General features: G+C 43.4%; 1 pseudogene; it reads right to left on the minus strand.

The window, feature by feature from the left end:
• Positions 1-8,752: 8,752 nt before the first annotated feature.
• On the minus strand, positions 8,753-17,735 carry LOC129506953 (elongation factor 1-delta-like; annotated as a pseudogene).
• Between the last annotated feature and the right edge of the window lie 5,411 nt (positions 17,736-23,146).

Raw genomic sequence — 23,146 nt, forward strand, 5'->3', positions numbered from 1 at the left:
GAATTTATCCATCCATCCAATTAACACATGGCACATGTATTTGGGACAGGCAACTCTTCTAGGTCCCAGACATGGTCTGGTGTGGGGCCCAGGACAGAGTCCCCAGGGAGCCAAGGGGATGAGGCTTTAAGTAGATGAGGGGGTGATAATATCATGTGGACTTTTAGATCATGATGAGGGCAATGAACACAGGCAGGGCAAAATATGAAGGCTGGGCCTTTCCAGGTTGGGCCGGCAGGCACGAGCCCTCAGGAGAGGGGTGGTGTGGAGCCGTATTGCAGCTTCCTGAAACCAAGGAGAGACTATGTGAGGAAAGAAATACTCTGAAATCCTAATGGTGGTTGGGTCCATTCAAGTGAAGCGTATATGAATTTTTTTCTTCTTCTAGTCTTGATTTTACAAAGTTTCTGTAAAATGCTTACGTTTTTTTTTTAAGATTTTATTTATTCATAAGAGACCCAGAGAGAGAGGCAAAGACATAGGGAGGGAGGGAAGCAGGCTCCCCATGGGACTCTGGGATCATGACCTGAGCCAAAGGCAGACGCTTAACCACTGAGCCACCCAGGTGCCCCAGGCTTATGTATTTCAACTATGAAAAACAACTGTTTGAAAGAGAACAGTTGGTTTAAGGGATCCCAGACTCCTTCAGGGCATGGCAGGACGTCCTGGGAAGGACCTCTTGGCTGTCTGCACTAGGAGTAGGTCTCAAAGGCACAAAGTGTTTTTATTCTGTTGGAAGTTTAGGTGAACTCGGGGATTGTTTGAGAAAAGGAAGGGCCTTTTGCAAAAGATTTCAGGCTAGACCCCAGTGCTTCCAGCTTCTTCTAAACTGACAGCTCTCAGTAAGTAATGTCAACTTACCCTGGGCCAGCCTTGGATAGGTACTTCCCCCGCTGGGCCTTCCTCTCCTGTCAGCCCCAGGTGCCATGTTTGCCTAACCGAACACTGAAAGTTTGCATAGGCCATGATATTTCAGGAAAGGTCACTTCCCTGAAGGCATTCCCTGAAAATGACTTCTACTCCAAAAATGGTCCCCCCAACCCTACCAGGAAATGCTAGTGTGTGGCTGAGGGCTTCTGGGCTCATGCGAAGCCACAAACCCACAAACTTTCTGCCTCCCATTGGGTAGTGACCCACAGGACCCAAGGCCAGGTCAAGAGTAGAAATGCTGGCAAAGACCTGCCTAGAATCTGCTTTGCTGCTCCACACTCTTTTATTTGTCTTTCTGTGTCTCGCCCCCATTCATGTGCTTCTTGGTGGGCTGCCCACCAGCTCCCTCAACTCTGTGACCCAACAGGAAAGAAGTTGGGAAGGCACTTTCTCAACTCCACATCCCACTTCTGGTGGAAGCCACAGCCAGGGGAGAGAAAGGTGCCCCCGTACCCTGTGCATCAGTGTCCTAGGGCTGCTGTAACGAGTTACCACAGAGCTGGGGGCTTCAACAGAACTGCGTTCTCTCACAGTTCTGGGGCCACGGTCCAAGGTGACAGCAGGGCTGTGCTTCCTCTGGAACCTCTAGGAGAGGATCCGTTCCTTGCCTCTTTCAGCTTCTGGGGTCTATTGGTGTTCCTTGCCTTGTGGCTACATCCCTCTGGTCCCTACCTCTGTGGTCACAATGCCTTCTCCTCCTCTGCCTCCCTCTTTTGTGTGTGTGTGTGTGTGTTTTATTATTTATTCCTGAAAAAAAAAAAAAAACAGAGAGAGGCAGAGGGAGAGGGAGAAGCAAGCTCCCCGAGGGAAGCCCGATGTGGAACTCGATCCCAAGACCCCAGGATCATGACCTGAGCTGAGGGCAGACGCTCAACCACTGAGCCACCAGGTGCCCCCTCTGCCTCCTTCTTATAAATGCACACATGATTGCATTTAGGGTTCACTCAGACAATTCAGGAGACTCCCCTCATCTCAAGATCTTTACTGTAATCACATCTGCAAAGTCCTTTTTGGCCATGTAAGGTAACATTCACAAATTGCAGAGATGAGGACTCCTGTGTGCAGGAGTACATATATCAAGCATATATATAAGCATTTAAGATTAAGATTTTTTTGAGAGAAACAGAGAGAGAGAGAGAGAGAGAGAGATAGTGCGAGCATGAGCTGGGGCAGGGCAGGGGAGAGGGAGAAGCAGACTTCCCATTGAGCAGGGAGCCCTACACAGGGTTCCATGCCAGGATCCCGGGATCATGACCTGAGCTGAAGGCAGACACCGAACTGACTGAGCCACCTAGGTGCCCCGGGACCCCTGTATCTTTTGAGGCACTGCTTTTTGGCCTACCACACCCCCCAAGAAAGAATGCTTCCCTACTACTGAGTGGAAGCATTAACACTAGGTGCTCTGAGGTTCTGCCTTGAGCAGAAGGGCTTCCTTTATGAACGCTGAAGGTATATTTAGGGAAGAGGCAGGGGACAGGGCTGGCAGGGAGGGTGGGGTGGTGCTCAGAAAGCAGGCATCTCTTGGAAGACGATTCTAGAATGTCTCAAGGTAGGAGGGAAAAATAGGACAGGTGGGAGCCAAGGACAGAACAAAGGATGTGGCGGAGGGCTTATGGGACCTGGGGGAGGAAGATTCCACGCCTGCCCATGGCCTTGGTAACAGCGAAGCAGGGCTCTCCAGAGACTAGGCCACTCCCCCTGCATGCAAACCACAGCACTAAGCTGGTTGGTGGCACTTTTTTGTTAAATGAACCTCCTTCTGAAATATCATAAAAGGGCTCATAAATAGGATGACTGGGATCCTGGGGGATGGGTTGTAAAAGGTCATGCTCCAGACAGGGATTTGCTCCTTACTGTTCCAGAGACATTCAAAATACCACTTTCTTCCACTAGAAGCCAGTGCTTCTGAAGATGACATCCCCATTCCTGATTCTCCTTTGTTCCTTATTTTCTCCCTCACGACCTCTCAATTCTACCTCAAACTGCTATTCCCATCCCTAGATTTTGAGGCCGCTCGGGGTCACCACGAGGAAACGCCCCCTGCTCCATCTGTCCCATACCCTGAAGCCACGTGTGAGCAGGCCGCTGACGGTGGTGACCCCGAACTTCAGGGGGAGCAGTGATTTTCTCCAGCAACGTGCAGTGGCTGAGGCCAGGCCTGGAGAAGATGGAAAGCCCAGCCCTGCCGCCACGGGATCGATGCCTCTGAGATAAGGTGTCTGAGCTGGAATAGGAAGTCGTGGTCAGAGAAGAAGGGATATGAAATCAGGAATGTGGGGGGCTCGTCAACTGTCAGCGGCTACTAGGCACTAGGGGAATTCTACAGTCAGATGCCTTAATAAATCTTATCTAGAAGGAAGGGTAATAATGCAGGACTTGGCAATGAGGCAGAGGTCGCTCCTCTCAGCCAGGATAGCGGGATGTGTGGTCATCTCTGTGGTTTGGACAGTGTTCCTGTTGTGTGTGTTCAGATGTGTTTGTAGAATGTTCTCGTTTTTGTCTCTATCCATCAGGGTCACGGAGAGGCACCGTGTGGTGCAGATGTTCTGTGCACCAGGCCAGCCTTCGGGTGTCAAGGACTGCTTTTCTCCTTCTCACCCCACACAACTGACCAAACATTAAAAGAAAGAAAATTCCAGCTTTCAAGAAACTGGTTCTGCGGTTCTGACATTCCGGGGAAGGGTTAACAAATCTCCCAAGCTCGCAGCAGCAGACATACGACGACTTTTGAAGACAAATTAAAATTTCATGTCAAAACCATTCAAATGCAAGAGCAGTGAAACATTTGAGTTTCACTTATTATAAGTATGGTCTAGAGACACGTCCCCAGAAGCTGACCTACTTTAAAACTGTGATAATCTTTGGGGGGATTATCTCCTGGATGCTAAATAATTTACTTTTAAATTCTATTACAGTTGCTGGTCTTTTATTAACAACAAACTTCCTGTTCTCATAACCTCGAATATGTTGTGGCCTCCCAACATGACAGTTACTTTAGCAAATGAATACATCTGGAATAAATCTATGATTTCCAAATTCCTACTATTCAGGGTAAAATCAAATAATACAACGTTGAAGACCAAAGGGAAGATATCAGGGTCCTGATCGCCAAGATCACCAAGCTAGAGTAGAAGTAGGGCCCTAGGTGCCTAAACTCCACTCCCGGCTTCAACTGCACGTGATACTTCCCTCTGAGTCCCTAGAACGTCAGCTCAGGTGGGCAGAGACACGTCCTGTCTGGTTCATGACTGGAACCCCACAGCCAGCACAGCGCTTAATGAATTAAAGGTGCTCAATAAATGCATAAAAAAGTTATTTTAAAAAAATAGAGAAACAAAGCACATTTCTGGAAAAACAGCTCTAAGGGACTTCTAGACCTTGTGATTCAAAATACGGTCTTTGGAACAGCAGCATCAGCATCTACTGGGATCTTGTTAGGAATGCAGAATCTCCAGTTCCACCTCAAATTACTGAGTCAAAAATCTGCATTTTAACAAGATTTCCCAGGGGATCAATGAACATGTTAAAGTTTGAGACGTGCTGCGGTAGGCGTATCTCCACCAACGTTTCTCAACTTTGGCTGGCTAACACGGTGGGGAGCTTTTGAATACATCCTAATTCTTGGGTGTGATGTTCAGAGATCCCGGTATACGAGCAGGGTGGAAGATGAGCGATGGTAGCCCTGTAATCTGTGTGACTTTAAATGCGTTACTCAGCCTCTCTGTGCCCCAATCTGCTGGAGGCCAAGGCCCTCCAGCTAAAGGCCATCAGGAATAGGCTGTTGGTGAACACCGTTAATTTAGTGGGTTGCAGCAAGGAGAGAAATAGCACTCCACACAGGGCCAGGAGGCATCTCAGAAAAGGGTATTAGGAGGGGCTTGTCGCAGGATTTGAACTCTGGTCGATGGTTTGGGAGAGAATTCAAAGAAGTATGGTTTTCGCTGGTGGCTGTGGTTGGGCAGGAGCGAGAGCAGGAGACCAGGGCTGGAGGCAAAACTGGAAAGGGTGAGGGGGAGCAAGAGCTGGGCTACAGGGTCCCGTGGGCCACACCAGGGGCCACGGAAGGGGTGGCCGCTGCTGCCTGCACAGCCACGCACAGCCACGCCAGCTGAAGTGCCTCACTACCTTCCCATGGGTTGTGGGTTGGCGGCTGAGGCCTGCACCATCTCAGAGCAAAGCTGATCACCCCGGTGATGAGGCTCAGATTCCCTTCCCAAGGCTACAGTGGCCGGGGTGTGGCTGGGGGTGGCGTGAACTGTCACCTCCACGAATCTCTGATTGCGAAGAGGGGTCAGCAGAGAACTGCTTAAGGAGTTGTTTTAACCAATCCTCTTCCTTCCTGTGAGTGGGACAGAGGGCTCATGGGGACATGCGGATTTTTAAAAACAGTTAAATGGAAAAGCATAGTTACTGCAGATGTGATAAAAGAAACATTTGCATGTTCTTTGAATGGAAATTTGATGAAAACACCTTCCCATGTGGCAGCAGTTGTGTGTTGATTGGGTTACTCTCATCTGTTTTATACAAAAAATGGAAATGATAAACCATTTCTTAAAAGAAAGAAAGAAAGAAAGAAAGAAAGAAAGAAAGAAAGAAAGAAAGAAAGGGCGGGCAGCCTGGGTGGCTCAGCGGTTTAGCACCGCCTTCAGCCCAGAATGTGATCCTGGAGTCCCGGGATCGAGTCCCACATCGGGCTCCCTGCATGGGGCCTGCTTCTCCCTCTGCCTGTGTCTCTGCCTCTTTCTCTCTCTGTCTCTCATGAATAAATAAAATCTTAAAAAAAAAGAAAAAGTGTGGTTTTGTTCTGTTGGATGCTGAGAGTGAAAGTGATTCTCACCTTTATAATCTTTATCACTCAGAGGTGAGAGGAACAAAAATTGATAAAGAACAAAAATTATTTGAGGTGGGAGAGGTAAATACTTATGTTTATTTTCATTTGTTCTCAGACACAATTTTAGAAGGATCTTGTTTTTTTTTTTTTTTTTTTTTTTTTTTTTTGCCTTGCTCCATGATAGTCACAAAGTAGCCTGGTGTGTTTGGGCAAATGAAGTTGTCTGTGCCCATAAATATTATTAATGGTTAGCTTTTTTGTTGTTGCTGGTACTAAGTTTTAGAACTCCAGTGTGTTTTTTATGTTTAAACCACATCTCAATTGAGACCAGTCACATTTCAACTATTCAAGGGTCACATTTGGCCAGTAGCTCCCATTTTGGAAAGTTACAACCTTTGAGAGTTTGAAGATTAAATTAGCCAACGAGGTAGTTAGTCCTTGGCCTGGCTCAGGAAATTTTAGCTATTCTTATTGGCACTGATGCAGGAAAGGGAGAAATGGCAGGACCCTCATCTAGACTAAAGCTGGAATGAATTTCCCAAAAGAGAGTAAAATATTCATTAACACCAAGAGGAGTCCAGAGGGAGTTTTGTGCTGCCGAGAAGTAATGGCTCTATAAACATCCATTAGATTAAACTCGTTCATTGTGTTGCTCAAATCTCCGGTGTCCTTAATGATTTTTGTTTGCTCCTTTATCAGTTTAACATACCTGATAGAAATATGTTCAAATTTTGTCATTTTGTACTATGATCACAGATCTGTGATTTTCCCCTTTGTAATTCTATTAATTATATATATATATATATATATATATATATATATATATATATTACATATCTTTACATATTTTGAGTTAACCTGTGAGGAGCATACCATGCCATGACAGAGCAATCCATTCTCGTTTCCCTTCTATCTGTTTCCGTGTTGAATAGAATTTAAATTTTAGTCATCTCATTGAGCATGCTAGATGCATTAATGTTCAGATTTTTGTTGTACTGTGTATAACTTTAATTTCCTTTTGGGGGGATTCATTCTGATTGTTGATCGCATTGGCTTTTTCTTAGTATTTGATTTCTTGTGTTTTTTAGAATTTTGGTTTTGAAAGGGAGACATTTTATTTCCTCTTAAAAATGTATTTCCTCTTTCTATCTTTACCTCATTGCTCATCTGTCTTCATCTGATGGTTTTGTAGTTGCTTCTACTTCATTTCTGGGGTTTTAGTCTAAAATGATCTCAAGGGATGCCTGAGTGGCTCAGTGGTTGAGCGTCTGCATTTGGCTCAGGTCGTGATCCTGGAGTCCTGGGATCGAGTCCCACATCAGGCTCCCCTGGGAAGCCTGCTTTTCCCTCTGCCTGTGTCTCTGCCTCTCTCTCTATGTCTTTCATGAATAAATACATAGAATCTTTAAAATGATTTCAAAAGATCCTAATCTCTGGTGATAATGGAGATGTTGCCCATTCAGGTACTGAGCCAGGGGGAATTTGGTATATCTCTTGGTTATAAAACTTAGGCTGTAATCTCTGACACAGAAAATGCCATAGACAACAATAGTTTTGTTTTTATTTCTTTTCCCCTGTCTTCATTTGAAGAGGATATTGAAATGGTAAAGGCCTTCTTCTAGCTTCATGTAACAAGTTCCATTTTGGTCTCCCTTCTTGGTCCAAGCATTTTGGCCCCTGTAACCCCATACTCTCATTTTCTTTCTTATCTATGTCTTAAGAGACTTATGCTTCGGTTTGTTCTCTGTTTTATGTTGTTGGCTTCTTCCCTCTTTTCTGGTTTATTTGTTGCAGAACCCGGCTATACCAATTTACCATATTTTGACTATCATTGCTATGTTTTGGAGCAGAGGGGGTGAAAAAAATGTGATCTCATTTAACTTTGCTGATGAGAGGTCCCAACTGGCCATTTGTGATATGCCTCTTTGTTACATAAGCCCATGAGTGTTTCGGCAATTCAAGGGTAGGTGCTAGGAGCAGCACACTTGGTGTCTCCAGAGTTAGCACAGTGTTGAGGACATGGGAGAGGCTCCTCCAGATGTGTAGATCTAATGAAGTATGCTGACATGGGTCTTGCCAGCCTTCTCTTGCAGCCCCAGGTTTTGAGAATCTATCATCATAGTCCTTTTATAAACCTTCTTTTTAAAAAAGATTTTATTTATTTATTCATGAGAGACACACACAGAGAGAGGCAGAGACACAGGCAGAGGGAAAAGCAGGCTCCCCGAGGGGAACCTGATGTGGGACTCGATCCCAGGACCCCAGGATCACGATTTGAGCTGAAGGCAGATGGTCAACCACTGAGCCACCCTGGCTTCCCTTAAAAAACTTCTCCTCAGAGAGATGACATACACTCACTTATTTCTTTGTCCCATAGGTATGGCTTTCTTCAGTTCTGTATCTGTGCATTAAAAAAGAAGACCAACCAGTTTCAGAGAAAGGCCTCACAAATGTAAACTCTTACATAAATGGTCAAAGAAGGGAAATTACGAAGATGTATAGTGTACACTCTTGTCCAATTCCCACATTTCCGGCCAAGCCTCAGTTCAAGTTCCCTGGAGATTTTCTTAACCCACCTCCCTGCGGATCTTTCTCTGACTTGAATTCCTTCAGCGGGGATGGGTAAGTTATAGCCTCCTATTGCACGTGGTTCTGTGGAACTCTAAGATCGTTTAGTTGTTTCATGTGTGAAGGCTCTGAGGCAAATTTTGAACTATTTCCTGATATCATGCCACCTACCTCCTTCAGTGCGTCCTTCACTTCCTGGTTCTATCCTTTCTTGTATGGGTTTCTTGCTCTCAACTCCCAATCATATTTTTTAAAAATTTAATTTATAATCAAGTGTAATGTGTATAAGTACACACATTTTGAGTCAAAATTCACATTTTTTACGTATAAATATATGCACTCACATAGCCATTACTGAGATCGAGATATGAGACGCTTCCAGCACCACAGATGACTCCTGTGAGCTCGTTTGCAGTTGGTATCCTCTCCCCTCTCTGCAGAGGTAACCTCCAGGTTTTGTTTTGTCTTTTTGCAATCTCAGTCTTTAATGGCTGCAGGGCCTCGCACACCCAGGCCCAGTGCTGGGGCTCAGATCTTGTTGAAAGCAGCAATGTCCACACTCTGCACGTGCCCCTGGAACTTGGTGATCTCCTCCTCCAGCAGGTCTGTCCCCACCTTGTCTTCCTGCACACACTGGATCTGAAGCTTGGGGATGCCATAGCCCACCGGCACCAGCTTGGAGGACACCCCCCACCCCCCAAGGTCAGCCAGTCTAACTGGATGGCGCCCAGGCAGGCCTCCAGCTGGGCCACGTCTGTCTCATCGTCCCAGGAGGGTGGAGGACTTGGCCACCAGCGCCGCCGCCTCGTCCTCGTCCTCCTCACTGCCAAACAGGCTGATGGCATCGTCCTGTCGTCCTGGTCATCCCAGGAAGGCAGTGGTCACCTTCCTAGGGGAGGGGGGGCTCTGCTTGGCCGTGGGGGACACGTGCTGGATCTGAGGGGCTGGCCCGGTGGGTGGGTGGGTGAGCTGTCTCAGCTCTTCTCCGGGCGCTCAGCCGGGCCTGCGGCTTGGAAACCGCCCCCTGCAGATGCTGCGCGACGCCTCGCAAGCGCCGGTTCTCGGCCTGCAGGCTGCTGTCACCCTGGCCTGGACTCCGGCCGCCGCCCTGGGGCTCTTCTCTCTGGCTCCTGCCACCTCCCGGGGTCACACGGGCGCCGCTCTCCTGGCCGAGGAGCCTGCCTCCCGCTCCGCTGCTCCTACAACTTCCTTTCTGCATCCCAGGGCTGCGGCCACAAGGCGGAAGGCTCCGGAGGGGCGGCTGGGGAAAGGCCCAGATTTCTGTCCTGACCTCTCACATCATCTCTGAGTTTGGCATATTCCTGAACCTCACATAAATGGAACCATAACTGTGTATACTCTTTTAAAAAAAAGCCTTTTTATTTGGAAAGAATTTCAAATTTATGGGGAAGTTACAATAATGGTACAAAGAACATCCATGTGCCTTTTACCCAAATTCAGCTATTGCTGATTTGCTCTATCATCATCTATCATCTATCTATCATCTATCATGACGTTGTATCTATCATCTATCATCATCATCTATCACCTATCATCTATCTATCATGAAGTTGTATCTATCATCTATCTAGCATCTATCTATCTATCTATCTATCTATCTATCTATCATCTATCTATCATCTATCATCATCTCTCTATCATCTATCTACCACCTAGCTGTCATCTAGCTATCATCTATATAAGTATTTTCTCCTGAACCTTTTCATGAACAGTTAAGAGTAAGTTGTATTCCCCGTGGCTCTTTATCTCCAGATACTTTAGTGTGCATTTCCTAGAAATAGAGAAAAAAGAAGAAAAAGGAAAAGGGAAAGAAAAAAAGGTTGAAAAAGGGGAAAAAATTTTCTCCTACATTACTACAGTAGGGTGATCCATTAATGTAAATCTGAAATTGACCCAATATCGTAAAGTTCATATTCCAATTTTACCAATTGGCTCAGTATTTCCTCTTTCCAAGATAGGGTTCAGTCTAGCATCAGGTATTACATTTGGTTGTCATGTCTCTTAATCTCTTTTTTTTAAATTTTTTTATTTTTGTCTCTTAATCTCTTAACTGTGGTATTTGTACTCAGTCTTTTTCCTCTTTCATCTTTTATAAAACTAGACATTTTGTGAAGAATTCAGTCCTTTGCTCTTTTGGAGGCAATTGCCTGACATTCCTTAATGATTAGATTCAGGTTAGGCCTTCTCAGCTGGGCTATTACACAACGGACATTATGTCCTATGTATTATAGCTGGTGATACATGATGTTCATCTGTTCCTCATTGGCGATGTTAATTTTGATCACTGGCAATCACTCTACAGTTGGTATTTTCCCTTTCAACTAATAATCTCCGGGGAGCTACTTTGTCATGCATATATCTTGTTTTCCATTAAAATCTATCCCCTCCTCCTTTGATTTAGTGTCTATTGACAATTCTTATCCAAAACAGTCTTTATCATGTTGGTCTTAAAATGATAATGTTCCACCTCTGGCACTCCTGCCCTACTCCTTGAATGTTGCCATTCAACATTCTATTGCAAGTAACCGTTTTCTCTTCTCTCATTTACTTATTTTATTATTGGTTTGGACTCATGGATTCCTTTGTCTTCAAATGGTTTAAAATTAATAAGCTGACTTTCAAAAACATCTTTCTATGCTTGTTTTAATAAAAAAAAACCTGTTTATATCTTTTGCCAGTATCACAAGGACATTGTTCATTCTTTTTTTTTTTTCCTAAGATTTATTTATTTTAGAAAGAGAGAGAGCAAGTGCACACAAATTGGGGGAGGAGTAGGGGGAGAGAATCTTTCAAGCAGACTCCCTACTGAGTGCAGAGCCTAATGCAGGGCTCAATCTCATGAACCATGAGATTATGATCTGAGCTGAAACCAAGAGCTTAACTGACTGAGCTACCCAGGCACCTCAGGACTTTGTTCATTCTTAAAGCAGTGTCTATGGTTTAGAGTCTGGAAAGATAAATTTTTCCATTATTCATTATCTAGATTTTTAAAAATATTTCCTCCAATTTATTACTCTGGATGAATTTTAGAAACTTTCTCTTTTTTTTTTTTTTTGAATTTTAGAAACTTTCTTACAAAATTTTGCTAACTATGCCTTTTCTCCTCACTGACTTCCCTCAACTCTGGTGGCATTATGATAGAACCGCAGTGGACTTACAAATCAATTTAGAAATAACAGCCAACTTTGTGATACATAGTCCTTTTATCATGAACAAGTCTGCTCTCCATTTATTCAAGCTTTAATCTGACCAATAACATTTGTAATGAACACATTTTCTATAAACATAGGGTACACAGATGTGCTATTGCTCTGTTTTCTCAAATGATTTTAGACTTTTATAAGTTTGTCACTATGGTGCTGGAGTCAAACGAGAGAAAAACAAATAAAATAATCAAGGACATGTAGACAGAGAGACAGAGAGGGAGAGGGGGAGGGAGAGAGGATACTCTTCAATATGTCAATTTTATTCATTTACCAAATAAGCCTTCTGAAGGAGGTTCTACTTGTCACCTGCCAGGCACTGTGCTAGACATGGGGACACAGAGGGGAAGCCAGACCAGAGAAAAGCAAATGAAGTCAAATGGATAGAAGGAAAAACTAAGTCTTCAACATGCTCATTTCATTCCCTTCTTGTATAGCGCCTTTTGGAGGCCCCACATGTCACCTATGAGACACTGTCACCTGTGGGGACACAGAAATGAGCAAACCACAGACCTTTCCTTTGAGAGTTCACAGGAGACTAAGGAGCTACAGGGTTGACACCTAATGAAGTGGGGATGGAATGATCATGAACTTGTCTATCAAATTTCAAAAATCTTGACTACTGTGCAGCTTCCTGGAGCTTGAAGTCAGTGGTCTTAGGCAGGTAATAGGATACCCTGCTTGACACAGCAGGTGGTAAAGTGCTGGCTGGGAAATTAGTAATGTAGTCTGATGATGAGCTTCAATAAAATGTTATATGACTAATTCATAATGTGTTAACTTACAGCCTGGGGAAACTGCACACATGCCAAATAAGAACATACGAGGCAGAGAAAAGCAAGGAGAGTATATCTGATGACTTTTTTTTTAAACATCTTCTTGAGAAAAATATAATTTAAAATCTGGAAACTTCTCCTGAGAGCTTCACTCTACATCCTGCCCCAAGGGACAAAACTGTCCAGGAAGGGCAAGGACTTCCAGTGACATTACTTGAAAGCATTCAGACCTCTGCTTTCCGTGCTCTGCAATATATAATTAAGATCATTGGACACCACTGGATGTCACAATGAAGGGGGCTGAAAAATACTCAGCAAATTTCTTTAGGCTTTATTAGCTTCTCAGCACCTTTTAGGCAGCTGCCAACTCCTGAGATGTGGCCTGGATCACTTGTCGCTCTGCCAGTCTAGGCCTGAGCCTCCCGATGCCAGTATTATGCATCTGGTGGGAAGAATTGGCCAGGGTCACTACACAGCGATTATTTGAGGCTTAGGCTCTACCTGTGGTTTAAAGTGATGTCCTTAGGCCATAACTTATTTCACGCTCCTTCTTTTCTTCTTCTGTCCTCCTTCCTTCCCCTTCTCCTTCCCTCCCTCCCACAGTATTTGGGAAACACTCTAGTGTCTTCCTAACTTCTGCACTGAACTCTTCAGCAAACAAATTTTAACATTTATTTTGTCCATCCAGTTCTGGATAAGGGGAAGGGAGTAAATCCTTTTAATTATTTAAGTAAATCAGAGTGGAACTTGAGCCTCACAGTTCAGCTTCAAATTAACCTCTCAGGAAATCCTCCAGCTTAACTCTTCTTTCCTTGCTTTGAGAGGGTGGTATGACTTACCCTATGAGATGTATTCGGAGTAGGACTGTATATATCTGCAAGTATAGACCTAAATGTTGATTGCCACACAACATTCGATTGCCATAGGAAGATGGGGGGGGGGTGCGGGTGAAGAGAGACAGCTATCCCAGAAACCAGGCTAAAAATAATTCACTTTTACTCTTTTTTGGGGAGTCAAGGTAGAGGCACAGGAAGGATAAAGCCTTCCTTTGCCTGATTCAAGGGATCATAGTCATTTTGACTGGAGAGAAATGGATCTTTCTAGTATTACTCCCTGAGAGGATGTAACATGCTGTCCCCTGTATGAGGAATGTGGACCATGTGCTCAGCAGCAGGGATTGCGACAACACTTGCTCTTTTTGGGTCTCACAGACATGGTTTACTGCACATACACCCCATGGTTGTCCAGTGTTAATGCCATTCCAATACTGCCAGCCTGAACACCACCTTTCACCAGGCAGGCCTGTGAAGCCAGCCTCCTTCCTCCCTTGCTAGGCAATGGCACATTCTTCCTGGGGCTCTCTGATGGAGATTCTTGGATACACCCAATATCACAGGTTGAAATGATATGTGCTTTTGCATTCCTCTCTGCTTGCCATGCAGTGGCCTAATAACATCACTCAGGCATAAGCTCTTCCTAGAGATTCTGGTAATTCCAAACCGGTGTTAAGAGATCTCGTGTGGCTCACTGAGGAGGTAGATCCTTAGGGGTGGAGGGAGAAGCATGAAATAAAGTGAGGTTGGGCTCTGGCCACTCTGGAACTTGGGAAATGGAAGGATAAGAGCAACATTCCCAGGTGAACCCAGGAGAGAAATAGTAGGGCAACTGCTTGAGGAGGACACCCACGCACACCTCATGTCAGGAAGTGAGGGACTGGCCATTTTTGTCTTAAGTAAATAGAGGATATTTTGAACATATTTAACATGGAACAATGTTTCTGAGGGGCAGTTTGATGTTACATATCCTTTGAACCAGTGATTTCGCTTCCAGTAATTTACTTAAGAAAATAATTACTGATGTCAACAAAGATTTAATTATAAAGATGTCCATCGTCACAGTGCTTCCAGTTGCAAAACAAACAAAAAGCCCCAAACCTCCTAAACCTTGATGACATGAAAAGATATATTATCAACTGAAAAAAACCACTATGAAATAGCATGCAGTGTATAATCCTATTACACAAACATACACATATGCAGGCAGGGAAATTCTAGAAGATGTCAACAGTCTCAGTAACTCTGCAAGATGGGATCATGAAGTGCTTTTCTCATTTTCTAAGTCTGCACAATAAACAAATATTACTGCTATAATGCAAAATAAGCACTTTATTTTTAAGTTTAAAAACTCTTAATAATCATTTTCTTTGGTGTACTCATAAAATCAAACTGAATGATCCATCCATAATGATCTTTTCCAATATTTACTCATTCAGTTCTCTGAATGTCTCTTTAACATTTAAGTCAAAACAGGAAACTAAGTCTGATTCAATATAGACTCAACAAACCAAGAAGCCAGGAAGTAACAAAGACAATTCCACACAGAGACCAGCAAAGACAAAACAGTGGAATTTCCATGCTGTGGGGAGCACCAAGATCCAGAAAGTTCAGATGTTTTCCCATTTGATGGTGAAAGAAAATGATCACTAGAACATTCTTAAAAATCTGCCAGATTCTTGACCTTCTATGTTGGATAAATTAGGTCAGCTCAACTTATCAAATAAGTAGGAGAAATGACTTCCACAGATATCCTTCCGAACCTGCCCACCCATGAAAAGGAGTCCAATTCACGTTACCACCCATGAGATGGAGAAAAAGTTGGGATAGGGTCCATAAAAAGCTGTGAGAGGTCCCTTTTCAATTAAAATTTTAATCAATGCTTATTTTTTTAAAAAGTTGGTTCAGCAATTTTAGTTGGTGTGACCTCTTAGACATTCTGGAAACTCACGATTTTTTTTTTTTTTAAGATTTCATACTTCTTTACTGCCTGAAGTTATTTGTAGTTCTAATCAGTATCTGTTAGGCTTAAGACCCTTGCTCAGTTAAAAATAATCATTTTGGAGCTGGCTGAGAGGGTAATATAGTTGTCTTGACCGGTGCTGGGAGTAAAAGGGCAGAGCTCTCATGCCCCCAACCCCTCGTCCCTCTTTCCCTTTGAGAATGGAGAAGATAACTTTGCCGGAAGAGCAATTTCACTCCATTGTGAATGGGAGGGGCCTCCACCAAAGTTTCATGGTCTGGTGTCAAGAGACCCCACACTCACATATTCTACTTTCTTGGGATCCCTGGGTGGCGCAGCGGTTTAGCGCCTGCCTTTGGCCCAGGGCGCGATCCTGGAGACCCGGGATCAAATCCCACGTCGGGCTCCCGGTGCATGGAGCCTGCTTCTCCCTCTGCCTATGTCTCTGCCTCTCTCTCTCTCTCTCTCTGTGTGTGACTATCATGAATAAATAAATAAAATCTTTTAAAAAAAAAAAAGAGACCCCACACTCATGTCCCATTCTTCCTCTTGCACTGACTTCTACCCTATGTGGGAGAAACTACCCCTCAGAAAATTTATCTAAACATATCTACAGATGCATCAAGGAGGCACAGGGCTCCTATCTCCTCACAGTGGAAGAGTGGGTGAACTCAGTGGTATCCACCAGAATGCTTAGGAAACTCAGGTGCCTGGAAGGTGCAGCTCTGCCCAGAATGCATGAGTTGGAGTCCAGGGGTAATCTTCATTTCCTGTCCCAGTTCAGTCATTTACTGGGTATTGGACTTGGAAATGCTACATAATCTCTGAGTCTCAATTTCCTTGTGTATAAAGTAGAGGTGATAACAAATACCTGGCAGCGTGGCTCAGGACTGAACAAGACCACATGTATAAAACATCTGACACTTAATGGGTGTTCAATACATGTCTCATAGCTCTGACTGTTAACCTTCAAGTCATGAGGAGGAGGGGCCCTGATGTGGCCTGAGGGGCAGGAATCACTGATCAGTATGTCAACCCTTAAGGAATATGCTGGCACAGCTTTACCCATCTCCACGTCAGCTTCTCTGGAGTTGTTCTGAAACATTCAGCTATGAAAAGAAGTTTTGATCTATCCCAGTTTGCAGAAAAAGAAACTATACGTAAAATTGTCTTCCTTTTTTTTTAGATTTTCTCTCAGTAATTTTTCTGGAAATTTGATACTTGCTGTAGGTGCAGGACAAGTGAAATAAAGAAAACTAGCAAATATTGACAACAGCAATAACTAACTCAAACATTCAGACATGCTGAGATTGACAGCTTGTTTCATCTGTGATTTTTTTTATCATTGAGGTGAGACACTAAAGTAACACATTTTCCAAAGCAACCTGAAACAATTTAATATGTATTTGTGTATGAGGCTGAATCACAGTTCATAATAGAGGAAACCAAATGTATCAACATTTTAGGTTCCCTTTAAAGATAGTCATGAATCTCAGTTGTGTAGAGGGATGAGGGGCAATCAGGAGCCCTGATTTTAGTACAAGATTTGCCAGGCACTTGTTTAGTGAGGTCCTACACAAGTCCTAGATTTCTCACTCTGCTTATTTTCTCAGTTATAGGAGATTGATGATATCTAACATTTGAATAGTTTTACAAGATATTAAGCGTTTTCCCAGGACAGTACTTTCATAAGAACATAAAAACACAAATTTTATGTTCAAATACAAAGTACTAGACACATAAAATATTACTATTATTACTTTTTTTATAAACATTTCTCCCATGTGAAAGGCCTGGGTATCACAAATGACTTGCTTGTCTATATACATCACGTTATTCTAGGCCAGTGGTTCTGAACCTTGACTGGGCATTGGTATTACCTGAGGAGCTTTGAAAAAGTAACAGATGTATGGGGTTGTGGAGCCCCAGAGATTCCTAGAATGTTGGACTGGGGTTCTCAAGGCCCCCTGCATGGTTCAGATTTGCAGCCAGGGTTGATGGGCATATGTTAGATGAAGCTAAGACCTGCCTTTGTAAACCACTGTGAGAATTACCTATACCTGATGAACTCCCTTCCAGGGCCCTGTGGCTTGGGTGGGCTTCACCATCCATCAGCAGTTCAAGGGTTCCTGGGCCACAGCATTTTGAGCTTCTTTCTTTAGCGGTTTCTCACAAAGTGCTTTGGATCATTAAAACATAACCTACTTCCCATGGCAGAGGTGCCCTAATAAGTTTCTGGCAAGAGAATTGAACATGCACGCTGGAAAGAGATACTCTCTGTTCTAATTTTACAGGTAGAAAAAGGTTCGAGTTTTAATAGAACAGATCTTTTCCTGTTTACTTTGTTTTTACCAGTTTTTTTTTTTTTCCTTTGCTTACTTCCTCAGCTTTGACTCATGTTCTCCTGAATACCCATTTTTCTCTATGGATACTGTTGCCTTGGTTCTCCTTCACAGATACCTTAGCAGGAGGCTGGCTGTTATCAGCAGCTTGTGAAACTCCCTGAGGAGAGGCAGGGTGCCCTTCGTATAGGCCCCAGTACTCCTGCATGAGGGGAGGCATCGCTTCTGTGTTTCTGCAGATAGCAGAACAAAACGGACCATCAGCCATCCGCTCTTATGCCATCTTTGCTTCATCACTGAAACACATCATTTTAGATGAGGAAATTTATGCTGGATGCCCAAGAAAGCCATTTATTATTATTTATTCTGACATGGTCCCTTTTATATGGTCATCCATGCCTCTTTGTCAGGATTTGTGATGCAGTATTTAGTTAGTTCCTTCTCAAATAAAGCAGATTTGATGCACTGTCAGAACTTGTTATCTTACCGTTTTCTTTAGAAACAATGGGCTTGGGATACATGGGTGGCTCAGTGGTTGAGTGTCTGCCTTTGGCTCAGGTCATGATCCTGGGGTCCTGGGATGGGATCCCACATCGGGCTCCCTGCAGGGAGCCTGCTTCTCCCTTTGCCTATATCTCTGACTCTCTCTCTCTCTGTGTGTGTCTCTCATAAATAAATAAATAAATAAATAAATAAATAAATAAATAAATAAATAAATAAATAAATAAAATCATTAAAACACACACACACACACATGGGCTTTTACCCTGACACATACCTGATGCTCGTATAAAATTGGCTTTAGGAGGATGGAGGTCACAACTGTCACTTTCACTCCTCGGGTCAAATGACTGCAAAGAACAACGATGCACCTCCCATGCCAAGAAGATGCTCTGGTCAGCTGAGTTAAAGTCATCTATTTGCTTTTATGGTGTTATGGGTTGCATTCATTGAGATTAATTTGGCTTGTCTAACTTGCATGGGCCACCTCATTAGTCTAAAAAGAGTGAAAAACAAGGCATGAGGTGGACTCCTCTAAGTTCTGTAGAAGAACATTTAAAAGCATAAAACCAAATGATGAAGCCTGGCAACCTGTGCACTCAGGACTCTCTGGCTGTTTGCTGGAGGGGTGAGGACACCCTGAGTCCTCTAATTTCTGGGAATCCCAGGCAATAGCTAGAGGTAGAATCTGGATGGCAGGCACATTTGTCTTGTAAGGCATGCTCTGAGAGACCATAGCCAGTTCCGGGGCCAACCTCCCACCTGATCTGCTAGGAATTATCACCAGAAGCTGGCAGATGAGGTTGGTCATAAAGCATATAGGGCAATAAAACTGGGAACTGAGGGGGAAATGTCTGTTGTTACAGTAGAGTCCACTTGGTAGGAAATTTCCAAAAGTGGAAGAAAACCATCATCAAAAAAGCTCTTAGGTGAGGAACTTCTTTCTACATTGAAAATAGGTGGCCGTGAAGTGACACTTATGATTATAAAGTCCCTGAGGATGTTTGCCCAGGGGGGCCTCACAGCACCGTGACCTACCTCTCTGTCTGTATTTAAATGCTCGCTGTTGGATTAGCAAAACTGAAATCAGCGACATGCCCTTCCCCGTCACGAAAGTGTTCCACTACAGAACTATTTATAAAAACAAGGTAAGAGGGGCAGTCCTGGTGGCTCAGCGGTTTAGTGCCGCCTTCAGTCCAGGGTGTGATCCTGGAGACCTGGGATCAAGTCCTGCATCAGGCTTCCTGCATGGAGCCTGCTTCTCCCTCTGCCTGTGTGTGTCTTTGCCTCTGTGTGTCTCTCTCGTGAATTAATAAATAAAATATTTTTAAAAATAAATAAACAAAAACAAGGTAAGGGACGCCAGGGTGGTTGAGAGCCTGCCTTTGGCCCAGGGTGTGATCCTGGAGACCTGGGATCGAGTCCCTGCATGGAGCCTGCATGGAGCCTGCTTCTCCCTCTGCCTGTGTCTCTGCCTCTCTGTGTGTGTCTCACATGAATAAATAAATACAATTTAAAAAAATAAATAAAAACAAGGGAAGCAGAAGTCTGTTCTCCTGCCATGCTTCCTGCAGGAGTGGAGAGAACTTCCAAAGTACTGAGCGCCGGCGACACAGGCAGTAATGGAGCATTTTGAGTAATAACAAGAGGAAGAACTCAGCCAGGGAAAAGCAAACGACAAAGTAGCTGATGGAAGGCGTCGCACTGCAGGCTGGACCACGCTGCAAGGCGGGACGGCCCGAGAGGCCCGGCCCTGTACTTACTTCTACTGAGGAGCGATAGAGACGTTTCAAGGCCTTCACCCGGGCATCCAGCCCAGAGCCCAGCAGCGACCTCACAGCAGCCGTCTGAGCGCTGCTCTTCCCCCGCAGGGCGGTTACTGTGACACAGCCAGCACCGTCTCTTTGGGCAGTGACATAGGACCCAGGTCCAGTTTCACTGCAAAAAGGAGAGGCTCTCATTTGGACAATTTTTTTTCCCTCAAAGGATGCTCTTTTGATTACTAAAACAGAAGTCACTGAACGTAAGACAGTGCTCCCCCCAGACTGGTGAAACTTAGCCTGCAGTATCAGGGCCCCGACTGGCTGCTTTAACTAGTGTGTGTCCTAACACTTCACATTACAACAGCAAAACCCCACCCCAAACCGCATAGTTCTGTACATATCTAACCATACATCCTCAGGGGCACTCAAGTTCCATCCACATATTTACCTTTGGAAATAAGCCGTGAAAGTCCTCCTTAAATTCTGCCCCTTGTGAAAATTTGAAAAGCGGGTCTGTATCTCAGCACTAAAGGTTACAGAAAGCACTATTTATTGACTTTGTAAAACTTAATCTCCTTGCAAATTATATCCGTACATCTGCCGTGGGTAAGAAATGCTTTCGTTGACATTTTAGTGTTTGTGACAGCTTGTCACTGTCCAATTTTCACCCCATGCCAGGGCCCACTGTGGAGACAGGACTAATCGGCATTAACATTTCAGCTTCAGCTACTCTAATAAGGTTAGGGTCCTGGAAAGGAAGGAGGACAACCAATGCTTAATGTAATTCTTAAAGCAGATGTGCCTCGACCAGTTGGCCTTCCTGAGGCCTATACAATTTATACAAGGTTTAGCATTTATCAATTTTGTAACTAATAGTACCAACTAAAAGGCTGGAACAAATGTCTAATTTGAATGAAGTTTAGTAATAAAAAGGTTCCCAATTCAAAACAAAGCTAAAGTAGTAAATCAAGTTCCAGCCCAAATCAGGACTGGAGCGGGCCCCACTGCTGAGAAGGAAATTGTGTCCATATCCATTCAGTGGCCAGTACTGCTCAGGAGAGGGCCCCTTTAGCCTGGACTCCAACAGTGAGGTGAGCGGCCAATGTCCAGACTGCGCACTCCTTATCTTTGGTAGGCTGAGTTCTATTTTCCTCAAGCTGAGCCTTTGATGACAGGCACTGTAGCCAAAGAATGACCCAAGGTTCTTAGCAAATTACCTGTCCTGCTGGATCAGGCTGACTCTGGCTTATGTATTCCATAACTGTTGAGGCTTCCTCCTTTTCGACCTGGGTCCGTAGAACACAACTCTTCTGGGCTACCGAAATAAGTTTGCAGGAATGATCTTCCTCAATAGGTAGGTACTGGTACAAGACCCTAGCAATGGGGAGTAGGTGAATGAATGAGAGGAAGTGGGATGCTTTGCTCCCTGACTCTAGAAGATGGGGTTCACACTCATTATCCTAAAAGGTGATCAGAAATTTTCTCCTTAAAATTTAAATGCAGAGCCAGTGGCCACTTGGAAGACTCTACAGACAAATGGTGATGGTTCTAGGATTGGCCCTCTCGTGGAGAGGGCTCCCTGCCTTCTTCAAAACACTGCATGCCCCAGGCAAATGACTGCTAAACAGCTCCTTGGTCTCCGGTCATCTCCTTAACTTCAGTTTAGTTTATTAGCAAATTTCAAACATCTCTAAGTTCATTAAAATTCTTCTCCACTATTTCTTTTATATCCTTCAACAAAGTTTTATCGTTTCCGTAAGACCCCAGTGTTTGTTAGGCTTTTCACCCCCTAGGTAACTGCTACTGTGAATGATATCCATCCTCCCACAAACACACCCCATAAAATTTCTCAATTAAATATTGATGTTTATAAATCTTGTTTTCAGTCACCTTTCTGAACTGTCTTCATTGGTTCTGATGCTTTGTCAGTTGGTTGTCTTTAATTTTCTAGGTAGGTATTTCTTACAAATAATATTCTCACTTCCTACTATTTATATCTTTACTTTTTCTTGTCTTAGTAACTGTACTGACAAGGACCTCCAAGAACATTGTTGAACAGCAGTAGTAAAGGGTATCCTTGTTTGATCTCTGATAGGACTGTGTTTAATATCTTATCCCTGAATATGTTTGAGATAATCTTTTAGTAAGTCCAGGAATTTCTAGTTTGAGAAGTTATTTCCGTTAATAAAAAAAAAATGGTACAGTTACCAAGACTTACTTCAGTTTAAAACATTTCCTCTTGAGTAACTCATGATTAAAATATATAAAAGACCAATGTTCTACTTTGGTACCCACACAGCTCAAACTGAGTATAACTGTATGTCATATTCTGCTTGTCTATATTGTATTGTCACTATTCTTTCCCAGCTTCCCACTAATTTTTTTTTAAAGGTTTATTTATTTTAGAGAGAGAGAGAGAGCACCCATGAGCAAGTGAAGGGGTGGTGGGCAGAGGGAGAGGGACAAGCAGACACCATGCTGAATGCAGAGCCCAATGCAGGGCTTGATGTCATGACCCTGAGATCATGATCTGAGCCAAAACCAAAAGTCTGACACTCAATTGAGCCACCCAGGCACCCCTTCCCACCTATTCTGGTTTATATTATTCTTTGTGTTTTCCTCTTCGTTTACTTTTTACTGTATGGATTTCCTGTCATTTGCAACAAATCTTAATGGAATTAGGTGAAGAATAAAAAAAAACCTTAAAAAAGATGTGACTACATTTGGATTTAAAAGGAAAGAAATAAGCAAAAAAAAAAATACTGTTGGATTTTCAAAAAATCCATTAGCTATCAGGAAATTATATGGAGATCTAACAGTATGATTAATAGGTCTCTTGGGTGACCATATAAATCAAGTCTCAGAAAACACCTGTAGTTAAGTTGGATTCTGTGGGTCCTCAGAGGAAATCTAGTAATTCAAGGAGGCCTGCTTATACCTTCATTGTTAAGCTTGATTATATGATCTAACTAGCCATTCGTAAGCACATCTTAATTTCATACACTGAAGGAAAAGCCAGGGGCTATTCACATTTCAGAAATAGATGATTCTTAAGTTTGTTGGCTGTACAATCCCAGGCAATTTCAATCCTTCTAAGAAGGTATCAAGGAAAAATGATTAAACCTATCTATAGTTGAGTGATCAAACTAAAAATATTCTTCCCAACAGAAATATAAACAGGGTCCAAAATTTATAATTTTGTTGTTTTTCCTTTGTCAGGCCTTTAACTGCGACAAACATACTTCTGTAATTTAAATAAAAATCTTACTTCATTTCTCTGTTTTAGAGCTCTAAAAACTGCAAGAATGATAACAATGAATTTTAGAAAATGACTTCTTTTTTTGAATAGGTTACACCATAATTCCCGAATGGTTTGCCACTGTTCCACAACCACCCCTTCACAAAGACAGACAAA

Source organism: Nyctereutes procyonoides, unplaced genomic scaffold (assembly GCF_905146905.1).
Source record: "Nyctereutes procyonoides isolate TBG_1078 unplaced genomic scaffold, NYPRO_anot_genome, whole genome shotgun sequence".
Lineage (NCBI taxonomy): Eukaryota > Metazoa > Chordata > Mammalia > Carnivora > Canidae > Nyctereutes > Nyctereutes procyonoides.